The following is a 12,023-nucleotide window of genomic DNA, read 5'->3' on the forward strand; positions in this document are numbered from 1 at the left end:
CATGGCGAGTTCCCATAAACAAAACCGTGAGGGTGTGGTCAGGGCCCAAAGCAGACAATATCATGTTACAACGGAGTCGAGCCCGGGATGTGGTGGGGGCCTAGGCTGGGATGTGACAATTTGGTATCAGAGCCAATCCTTGGCCGGAAGTGTGTCGACGAGGACGTCGGGCCCCTAAGGGGGGTGGATTGTTAAATCCCACATCGCCCAGGGAAGAAGATCTTCTATGCCTTATATGTACATGCCCACCTCATTTAGCACGAGGTCTTTTGGGAGCTCACTGGCTTCAGATTTCATCGGAACTCCGAAGTTAAGTGAGTTCGCGCGAAAGCAATCACATCATGGGTGACCTACTAGGAAGTTCTCGTGTGAGTTCCCAGAACTCGCTTAACTTCGGAGTTCCGATAGAACCTGAAGCCAGTGAACTCCCAAAAGGTCTCGTACCAAGTAGGGATGGGAATATACATATAAGGCTTAGAGGATCCTCTCCCCTGGGTGATGTGAGATCTAACAATCCACCCTCCTTAGGGGCCTGACGTCCTCGTCGACACACTTCCGGCCAGGTATTGGCTTTGAACTTCGAAGTTCTGATGGAACCCGAAGCCAGTGAGCTTGCAAAATGTCTCGTGCTAAAGGCGGTGAACATGTACATATAAGGCATAAAAGATCCACTCCCCTGGGCGATGTGGGATCTAACAATCCACCCCCTTAGGGGCCCGACGTCCTCGTAGGCACACTTCCAGCTAGGGATTGGCTCTGATATCAAATTGTCACATCCTGACCCGGGCTCCACCACATCCCGAGTTTGACTCTGCTGTAGCACGATATTGTTCACTTTGGGCCCCGACCATGCTCTCACGATTTTGTTTCTGGGAACTCACATTAGAACTTCTCAGTGGGTCACCCATCCTAGGACTGCTCTTGCACGAATTCGCTTAACTTCGGAGTTCTGATGGAACCCGAAGCCAGTGAGCTCCCAAAAGGCAGGTGGGCGATGTGGGATCTGGCAATCCACCCCCCTTAGGGGCCCGACGTCCTCGTCGATACACTTCCAGCCAAGGATTGACTCTGATACCAAATTGTCACATCTCGACCTGGGCGCCACCACATCCCGGGCTCGACTCTACCGTAGCACGATTTTGTCCGCTTTGGGCCTCGACCACGCCCTCACAGTTTTGTTCTGAGAATTCACACGAGAACTTCCTAGTGGGTCACCTATCCTGGGATCGCTCTCGCGCGAACTCGCTTAACTTCGGAGTTTCGATAGAATCCGAAGCCAGTGAGCTCCAAAAATGCCTCGTGCTAAAGGAGGTGGACATGTACATATAAAGTATAGAGGATCCTCTCCCTTGGACGATGTGGGATCTAACAAGTTTGAAGGGGATGAAATGGAATGACCGTTTCATCGTTTTGAAAGGAGATCAATAGAAGTGATGAAATAACCATCTTAACCTTACACATGAGGCTCACGTCCAAGCTACTGACGGAGGAATGCTAAAAGTTTTAATTTTGGACATAAATCCTAATAGATTTAGACCACTGGGTATAAATCTAAATTATTTTCCATATAGGCTATCTTCTGAATATCTTATGACCATAGTCCATAGAGACTATTTATCTCGATTAGGCCATTGAAATATTAATAGTTAAATATGTTTGTACCATACTTGACCAATCCCGAAACTACTAAGCACCGGTCAACGTTATACCATCAAGGACCCATAAGAGTTTCCCTCCAACCAAGAGACCAATCACAGCGCGACACATGTCGACATCAGAAGCCAATCATAGCGCGACACGTGTCAACATCAGAAGCCAATCACAACACGACACGTGTCAATGTCAGAATGAAACTAGAAACTCTATTCTATAAATAGAGATCATTCTCTCACAATATTTCCTAATGTCATTTGTACTAAATCATTCACTTGTACTCATTAAAGGAGAGCTTGAACCTATGTACTTGTGTAAACCCTTCATAATTAATGAGAACTCCTTTACTCCGTGGACGTAGCCAACTGGGTGAACCACATACATCTTGTGTTTGCTTCCTTGTCTTTATCCATTTACATACTTATCCACACTAATAACCGGAGCAATCTAGCGAATGTCACAAACTTAACATTTTCTGTTGTCCCAAAGTCTTCATTGATTTTATGCATCAACATTTGGCGCCGTTTGTGGGAACGACACTTATTCCCACTCTCTTCAGCTTTGTTAAGCTGGTTTCCACCATTCGTACACTCTCTTTTGACCAGGCATCCCTCTCCAACAAGGGGAACGAAGGAAACCACAACACACAAAATGACACCCCTCTTGCACGTAGTGCGCAGCAACGAAAGAATGAAGGAAAGATGGTTGTTCTTCAAGCTAAAGTCGATGAGCTAGAAGCTCAGAACAACAAGATAGCAATGAAGAATGAGGTCTTCCAGGAGCAATATGAGAAGCTCTTTGAGATGCTCCACGAAACTAGGCGTACTTAAACACGCGAGCTCGTTGCCCCTGTGGACATCAACCATCATTTGGGTGCCCCCCAACACGGAGGGTCACCTCCCTTCGACATGGGTATCCCTGATAAGGAACGAGCTAATCATCAAAACATTGATCAACATGAGACTTCTTTCAACCTAGATGCTTCAACCCGAAGCAGAAGAAGTGGAGAAAGACACCTTCTTGCAGAAGGGTTGGAAGGATCGAAAGCCATTTATCCTGACTGACGAGACTTCCTAAAGCAACGTCGAGATAATCCCCTCCACTTATGCTCGAAGATCAATGACCTAAGGGTTTCTGAAAGACTCGGTCCCCTCCCACAACCCAGGCCAGCTGCCAATCTAGGGAAGGAACGACAGGTCCCAAAGGAACATGAAGGTACATGGGACTCTGAGGTATTCCGACAAACTCGCCCTAGAAGTCAGTACGGTGAGTCCAAGAAAAAACCACACGCCCTTGCTCAAACTTTCCTACTTCCAAGAGGCGATGGAGACTTACGAAAGAAAATTCTAGTGGTACATGACTCTACTTAGGACCCCCTTGTCCTACAGCTCATTGAGGAAGTAAACAAGTTGAAGGCCGAACGTCAGGCCGAGATACCTGACTGGAACCAACCTAAGCCTGGCCCTTTCACAAGAAGGATCCTCGACACCCCTTTCAAGCGAAGACAAAACAAAAGCTTGGTTTACAACTCTATACTAGAAGGGAGGACCCAATTGAACACCTTAACCTCTTTGAGTCTGTAAACACGAAAATTCCTGCGATGAACGAGACAAGAAACACGTGTACAAAATAATATTTGTATTGATGATTTAGAGGTTACAATCTCTTCTACAAATTTAGCCTTTGATTCTATCTTTGTAATGGGTGGATTTGATGTTGTTGATCCAAAGGGTCGTCGAGGCTTGATCTTGGGATAAACAGTTGTGCGGATTTGTTGACGTCGTTGATCCAAAGGGCCATCGGGGCTTGATCTAGGGATGAACGAATGATGAATGATGAACACTTTCTTCAAGGGCTGTGGGGGAGGGCTTGATCTTGAATTAGTGGAAGTTCTTCAAGGACTGTTAGGGCTTGCTTTTGAATGAGGATTTGACGAAGAATGAAGAGAGCTTTCTTGATCATTCGGGATTTACTTGGGAGCTTTGGAGTTTCAAAGCTTCAAGGTTATGGTGTAAGGTGAATTGGTTATGAATTGGTGTCCAAAAATGAATGCCTTGGCCTCCTATTTATAGAATTCCAAAACTTGATTTTTTTGGATTTAAATAATCAGATGAAATAAATCATTTCTGCCAGGTGTTGACACATGTCCTGTTTGATGACTTTTCCGATTTATTTTGATTTTTCGTTTAGTCACATGCCATGTGTAAAATTTATGTGACACATAAACATTGAAATTTTAATTATTGATCAACATTTATTTTACCGAAATTTCGATGTCTACAAATGCCCCCACTTCAAGGCGCGTCGTATACATGTGCTTGTCACGTGTAGAAGATGCGTTTTGAAGTCCCTTACTGCATATGTTGATCCAAGGGCCGTTGAGGCTTGATCTTAAACTGGGTTGGTGATTTCTTCAAGGGCCGTTGGGGCTTGATCTTGAACTTTGTTTGAAATTTCTTCAAAGGCTGTTGAGGCTTGATCTTGAAGGTTGAAATTGGACCACAAGGAGCTTCATGATCGGATCATATTTATATATATTTTTACTTCGAATTCACTCGTCTTTTCTTGGTTAGTTCCTTATATTTTTGAGCTATTTACGTTATTTTTGTGTTTATAGGATCTGTTATGCAATATTACCTTTTATTGTCACATGATAATATTAATTTACATTTTATAAACAAGGTTTGTCCCTCTCTATGTCTAGATGTTGAAAGACAAGCAAAAAAAAATAATAATAAAAAGAAGCTGCCCAAGACAGCTAAGGGGAAAATTGAAAGAGGAATCCAAGGAGGGCAGCGGGAGATTAGGCAGACAAAGAAAACCTTTGCAGCTGGCGAGAGAAAGAGGAAATGAGAAGACTGCGACAAAGGGAATCCAAAGAAGAAAGCAGGATAATTAGAGGGGAGGATGTGAGGCGGACAGAAAGTGGAGAGAAAAGGGGTAGGCTGCACTTGGGCAGCTGAGAGAGAAAGCGGGAGAATTAAATAAGAAATATAAGTAAATATAAGAGGGGGAGAAGCGGGAGGCGAGGGGAGTCTTGGGGGGGAGACGGACAAGAAGGAAGGCAGAGGCTGCCATTTGGCAGCAGAGAGCAAGCAGCGGGCAGGTGGAAGGCTGACGGGGCAAGTGAGGCTCGGGAGGTCAGGAAGAAGGAGAGGACGTGCAGGAGAGAAGAAAGTCAGGCAGGGCTGAAGTGGTTACAGAGGGCACGAACGCAGCAGATCCTTTCTTTCGGTTTAATCTTTCCAAACTCCTATTTTATTTCTGTTTTAATAATGTGTAATTAAATTTATTTTGGCTAGAGGTTAATTCAAAGCCATGAATATATTTGTAATATGAATTGATTACCTTCGGTTGTGATTTCATAAGTTGTGATTTCAATTTACTTATCCGTTCGTATAAAAACTTATTTGTGTATGTTGGTTGAGAGTGCACGCTTAATTTACATGCATGAATTTGATGCTAGAATATAAGTGAATTTCACCTAATCGTTATGAACTTATATTCACAAGTAGTGAAGGTTGTTATCCACAATCGTGTTAAGTGAATTCTTGGCAAGAGTATCATGCTTTTCATAGTTACGAATGCCTCGTCAATGCTTATAGTTTTCACAAAGTTTAATGATCTTTAATTGTATCTCTATTGTGCTTTTCACGTAGGGGACTTTTGAAGAATGTTTTGAATTGTTGTATGCGTTTTTCCCGTCCAATTCAATAACTTAAGGAAAACTTGAAGATTAAAAAAAGTGCTGTTCACGGTTAATCTGGAGTATTGAAATTCACAATTTATTGAAAGAACAACTGAAAATCAATTTAGGTTGCTTATGTGTCATGTGTGGAGAAGAACCCTCTAGCTAGTCCGTCATTTATCATTTTACCTTAATTTTATGTTTTTGTCAATTCTGTAATTTAATTAAGTTTAATTTACTTTTCATCAAAACCAAACACCCATCCATTATTAAATTATATTATTTAATTAGTTTTCATTATTGTTAGTCTTTTAATTCAATTTCCGTCCATTTCAGTTCTTAGTGTCTAATCAGATCATTTTCATTATTTTGAGTCATCCTAAGTGTGTTTCGAGTTATTAGAGTTTTTAGCCTAGTTTTGTATCATTGAGTCTTGTTTAATATTTTTAAATTAATTTAGAATAGATTAGCAATCCCTCCTAATCCCCGGCCTAGAACGATACCCTACTTACATACTTTACTACATTTGATAAAAAGAGGGTTTAATTTTGTGTGTTAACTTATTTTACGCATCACTTCATGTGGTAGATGATCTTTTGCTTTGGTAGTGGGTGAATCGGCACGTATTTTGTTGTGTTTGTTGACTTTCCACAGCTTTGATTTTGAACTAGTTCGGAGGATTTTCTGGTTTCCTCCAATTGTTGACTTTCCACAGGCTTATTCTTGAACTGGGTTGGAGGGTTTTCTGGTTTCCTCCAAGGGACTTTCCACAGACTTAATCTTGAACTGGATTTGATTCAAGGGTGGTGGACACTTGATCTTGAATTGGACTTGTAATTTCTTTAAGGGCTGTCGAGGCTTGATCTCGAACTTAAACATGACGACGAGCAGTTTCAGGACATGCATGCTTTGAAAGATCAAGGAAGTTCGTAGCATTTTCATATGAACCCTGAGCAGTTTGGTCAACGGTATGATCTTCAAGAGTGATGGGCGCTTCTTCCAGTTGGTGACTTAATCTTTAAGGATTTGATTCAAGGGTGGTAAATCGGCACGTGCAGCTCACAACGCCTAGCGGGCTGACCCAAGAATTTGAGGGTCGAAACAGGTCCACCAAACCCAGAGTGATTGCAACCCTAATGATATGAGATACTTTTGATTTTGAAGAAGTAGCGGATGAATCGGCTTTTGTTTTGTTGTGCTTGTCTCTACATGCTTCAATGTATCATTTTCCCTTGCCTTATCTGTTCTTCAGGCAGATGTGGTATTTTCTCTAGAAGCATAAGATGTTAAAACAATGGGTACTTCGAGAGCAGTGCTAGGTAAGCAATCAGGGAAGGGTTCCAAGCAGTTGGTTCCAGATCGGAAGATTGATACCAAGTGTTGTCTGATTGCTTTCTTTCTCCTTGTCCCGTAGGTAAAAACAAGGACAAAGAAAAGAATAGGGATAAAGCATGATATGAAATTCTTTTGATTTCGAAGAAGTGGTGGCGATTTGACAGCGTTGCACAGCGAGGCTTTGTTCTTCAACGATGGTGCCGCCAATATGTTTGTTGAAACTTCTCGAGCTCTTGGATTCAACTCAAACTCCTTCGCTGGGTTGGTTGATTGTGCAAGGAAAGGGAGACTTGATCTTGAAGGAAATCAGCACGTTGTCTCCACATGCTTCAAGGTATCATTTTCACTTGCCTTATCTGTTCTCTGGGCAAATATGGCATCTTCTTCGGAAGTACATCAGCAACTGAAGATGAGTACTTAAGAGCAAAGCCAGGTAAGCAACCAGGCAAAGGTTCCCGGTAGTCGGTTCCTTGCCCGGAGTTTGAGTGGAGGTTCCGACATATTGCTTTCTTTATCCTTGTCTTTGCAGGTAAGAACAAGGACAAAGGAAAGGATAGGGAGAAAGCGTGATATGAGATACTCTTGCTTTTTACCCTGGTGATATGAGATACTTTTGCTTTGGTGTCATTTGTTTGTAGAGGTATTCCAGGAAAGGAAGAAAACTGGGTAATTCGAGAGGCTCTGCTGAGAGTGTACTCTCGAAAATGAGGAAGGGTTGGGCATTTTTGCAGGTCTGCCTTGCTATGGATGGTGAAGGTGGACAATTATAGGAAGTTCTTTAATACCTGTAGAGGTACTATTCTTTCACTCGTGTTGGCAACCATTGAGTGATTGATCAGTATGGCTTTATGCGCTTTCTTCTTCATCAGAAATCTTCGACAAATTGCCCGTAATTTCCGCAAAGCTGAGTGTGCATGTGACAGGTGCTGACGAGGCTGAAAAAAACTGGCGCCTCTTCGATATCTGAGATCGGCGCTTCAACAAATTATCCGTGATTTTTGCAAAGCTGAGTGTGCATGTGACAGGTGCTGACGAGGCTGAAAAAGACTGGCGCCTCTTTGATATCTGAGATCGGCGCTTCGACAAATTATCCGTGATTTTTGCAAAGCTGAGTGTGCATGTGACAGGTGATGACACGTTTGAAAAAAAAAAAAAAAACAAGTGCCTCTTCAATTTCTGAGATTAGCCCGTGGTTTTTGAACAGCCCAGCTTTTGAGAAAGCAGACGTCTCTTCGATCTTTGAGCTTGCCTTTTCGATTTCTGAACTCGCCTCTTCAATTTCTGAAGCTCCGTCGAGTGCTGATTTTTAAAGAGAGGCACGCATCACATTCCAAAGCACACTTGAATTTTCTGCTTGTCGAAGCTCCCTACTTGCACTTCTAAGAACTTGATTTGTCCGACCTCTTCTTTTTCTTCACACCTTCGAAAATATCTTGCCCTTCTGACCGTCGTCTTAACTTGAATGTCAGGGAAGATAGTGACATATCTTCTTCAAACAACGTTTGGTAGCCGTCCTTCGTGTCTCCTAATGGTAATCTTAAGGTAAGGGATTCTATGATGATGAACGATACAACCGCTTCGGTGGTGGCCACAGATCTTCTCACTCCTAGAGACACTAGGATACTTTCCCGGCGGTCCGATGAGCTGGTTGTTCAAGACTCTATGGCCTACAACGTCCGATGTGCAGGCTCAGTTTCAAACATGGGCCAACGCCTTCTTGTTCGATCTCGTCAGGTTGAGTCGTTGATGGCTGAAGTGTCCAGTTTTCGGCAAGAGGTCAGAATGCTTAGGCACGAGAATAAAGAGTTGCACATGCTCGCAACTAATTACTCAACAAGCATGAAGAGGAAGCTTGACCAGCTGCAGGAGTTCAAAATTCGGATTCAGAGCGATCATCAGAGGTTTGTGGCGTTACTCCAGCGGTAACTTCTGCCTTCGTCCTCTGGCGCTTCACCAAGTGTTGAAGCTCCGAATAATCAATCTCTGGTGCTTCGTCTTTCTGGAGCTCCGCCGAGTGATGAGGCGCCACCTGATCATCCTTGAAGATCCCTTCCTGTAAATTTGATTTGACTTTTATTTTTATTTTTATTTATTTATTTATTTTTATTTTTTTAGGTATGTATAATGCAAATTTATGTAAATTTCCAGAAAAATAAATAAAATGGACTTTATTTCTCTCAATGCATTTTAGATATCAATGGACATGCTTTATTTTATTCAGTATGTTGTGTTAAATGCAAATAAAACGTATATCTGACTAAAATGCGTTACTTCCTTCTTCTTCTTTTTTTTTCTCTTTTTTTTTTTTTTTTTAGATGGTGCCTAACACACCCATTTCCTTTTAGATGGTGACTAATGCACTATTCTTTCACCTTTTTTTTTTTTTTTACTTAACAGTAGCTGGCAATTTTTTTAGTTGGCACTTTCTTTTTGTACATAATCATATTTTCCCAATGCACCATTTAGGGTAGCTGGCACCTTGCACTTTTTTGGCACTTTCTTTTTTGTACACAATCATATTTTCCCAATGCACCATTTAGGATAGCTGGCACCTTGCACTTTTTTGGCACTTTCTTTTTTGTACACAATCATATTTTCCCAATGCACCATTTAGGGTAGCTGGCACTTTGCACATTTTTTTTTTAGTTGGCACTTTCTTTTTGTACACAATCATATTTTCCCAATGCACCATCCTATCACCTCTCATTTTGGTTTTTCTTTTCCAAGCACGGGTGGTCGTTTGCACAGTTTGCACAGTCACGGACCTGCGTTTTGAATAGCCACCGCATTTCATTTGCTTCTCCTGGGACCTTTATATATATATATATATATATGGGATTGCTCCTTTGCTTGTACACTCATTACATAGCTTCAACCACTGCATTGCTTGTTGCCTTGCATCACCACTGCACCATTGTCCAGCAATTCTGCGCTGCTGCTTTTACTTGGTGAGTCACTTGAGTGTATATATATATATATATATATACACACGGAAGGCTGCTGTTGTAGTTTGCTTTATCGTTGTTGCAGTTTGCTTTATCACCGTGCAGACATATTTACATGTAATATAATGTGATTTTCCCTCTGCAATTCCTTCATGCTTCTTTTACTTGGTGAGTCACATGTCTGTGTGTGTGTATATATATATATATATATATATATGTCTTTTGAGCCGTGCATACCATTTCCATCTTTTGAGCCATGCATATATGTATATATATATTTGTCCTATCACCATCACCATTTGCGTCCTTATATATATGTGGAGGTTGATCGTCTTGTCACCATCTCCATTTTGTGCACTTGTCCCATCACCAAACCATGCACACATATGTCTATATATATATAACGTAATATAATGTGTTTTTTTACGCACAATGTGTGTGTCCCCACTGATGGATTTCTTTGTTTGTAATGTCAGGAATTTTTTAATTTTTTTTTAATCTTGAGAAGGCAGAGCTTGACGCCAGGATCTTCGCAAAGCTTTTAGAGCCGTGGTAGCAGGCCGTGGGTGTGCTTGTGTAAGAGACTGCAACGAGATTTCGCTGTGTAGTGCCTTTTGACCACAGTTTTCCCTCGGTGGCGCGCTGTCGTTGTTGCTGTGCAAGAGCCTGCAGCGGGGCTTCGCTGCGTAATGCCTTTTGGTCACAGTTCTTTCTTGGTGGTGACGTCGACGTGCTGTGCGAGAAACTGCTTGCGTAATCGCTGCGGGTGTGCGTAGTGCGATTGCGTAGCATTTTGGTTTATTTTGCCACTGTAACGTGCCTTGAAGGACCATCCTATAGCTGTCATCTTTGTCGTGCTGCTCAAGTTTTGTGGCTGATTTGTGGTCATGGTATTTTTCAAATGTTTTAGGAACAACACCATCACCATTCTTGCAAAGGAAGGTGATTCACAAGATGAGGGAACAACGTTGAAGCTTTACCCGCCACTAACTGGTCTTAAGGCGCTTGCTTTTCTCGTGAAAGACAATTCCATGCATATTATGTCGTGGTCTTCTGAAGTATCTTGGGAGGTGGTAGACGCTGTTCAACCAAATACGAAGAAAAAGGCGTGCACATTGAGGGTTCTTATTTTGAATCATTCGCACCATGCTCGTGACCATCATCCAGCCTCGTTTAAGCTTCTTGGTGATCACATTCGCAGCGGAGCCATGGCTTGGAATGGTACCCTGTCGACTACTGGAGAAGCCGTCTTTGATGAGTTTTATTGGGAGTGGCTTGATGATAAGTTCATATTTATATATATTTTACATAAATTTCACTTGTCTTTTATTAGTTAGTTCCTTATATTTTTGAGCTATTTACTTTGTTTTTGCGTATTATAGGATTTGTCTAGCAAAGAAAATAAAAATAGAACAAGTGAAATTTTATGTAATAAATTCGTCAAAACTGTCTGTGTAGATCAGCTTTTAAATTAAAAAAAAAAAGATAATGATAAGTCATGATGATGTTTGGAAACATCATCATGATTCATGTTTTGAAGGGAGAAGAAAATGAACGGATAGAGAGGAAGAAAACAAAAGAAGAAAAGGAAAAGAAGAAAAGGAAAAGAAGAAAGGGAAAAGAAGAAAAAAAATATATAGAAGAGAGGGCAGAGAGCAGTAAGGAGGACGTGATTTTGGGGGAAGTAGCAAGCTGCCTTGCGCAGCTTGAGCCTCGGGGAAAAGAAACAGAAAGCAAGACTCGGAGAGCAGAAGGGAGAAAAAGAGCAGAAAAATTAGAGAGAAGACAGAGAGGAAGAAACGAAAGCAGAGGAAGCGTAGAGAGCAAACAGAGAGCAGAAAAACAAGAAGAAGAAAAATAGAGAGCTCACGCCACTGCTTGGCAAGGGAAAGAGGAAACCTCTGCACTCTCTTATTTCGGTTCTATTTTCCCAAACTGATATTTTACTTTTGGTTTAATTTGAAAATTATGTGTAACTAATTTTAAGTAGTTAGGGGCTGTTTTGAAGCCCCTAATATGATTGTAAATTTGTTGTGATATTTTGTTTGAATGACTTTTATGAAAGGATGAAAATTGTTTCACTACTTATGTCATTGATAAATTCTTTATGTGTTTCTATGGATGCATACATAGTGAGCATATCTAGGATTTTAATGCTATGAATATATGTCTGCCTGCCCTTGTTGAATGAGGACCTACATATGTTCTAGAGTAGCACTTGTTAATTGTGGTTAACATGTGAAACGATTTCTAGGATAAGTAAGACAACACCAGCACTTACGATGCCTTGTGATGACTCAGACTCTTTTTATTCTTAATGATTTCTACTTGTTAAATCTATGAACACGCCATTCTAGATTGCATGCTAGGGACTAAGTTAAGTTGAAAACGCCATTCTCTTA

General features: G+C 41.4%; 1 long non-coding RNA gene across 1 annotated transcript; it reads left to right on the forward strand.

Annotated features, from left to right (window-relative positions):
* The first annotated feature begins 10,906 nt into the window (after positions 1–10,906).
* LOC126585110 (uncharacterized) lies at positions 10,907–11,705 on the forward strand. The gene is made up of 2 exons (XR_007610314.1): positions 10,907–11,279; positions 11,380–11,705. It is a non-coding gene; the product is annotated as an uncharacterized LOC126585110 (long non-coding RNA).
* The last annotated feature ends 318 nt before the right edge of the window (positions 11,706–12,023 follow it).

The sequence above is a fragment of the Malus sylvestris genome, chromosome 2 (assembly GCF_916048215.2).
Source record: "Malus sylvestris chromosome 2, drMalSylv7.2, whole genome shotgun sequence".
Taxonomy (NCBI): Eukaryota; Viridiplantae; Streptophyta; class Magnoliopsida; order Rosales; family Rosaceae; genus Malus; species Malus sylvestris.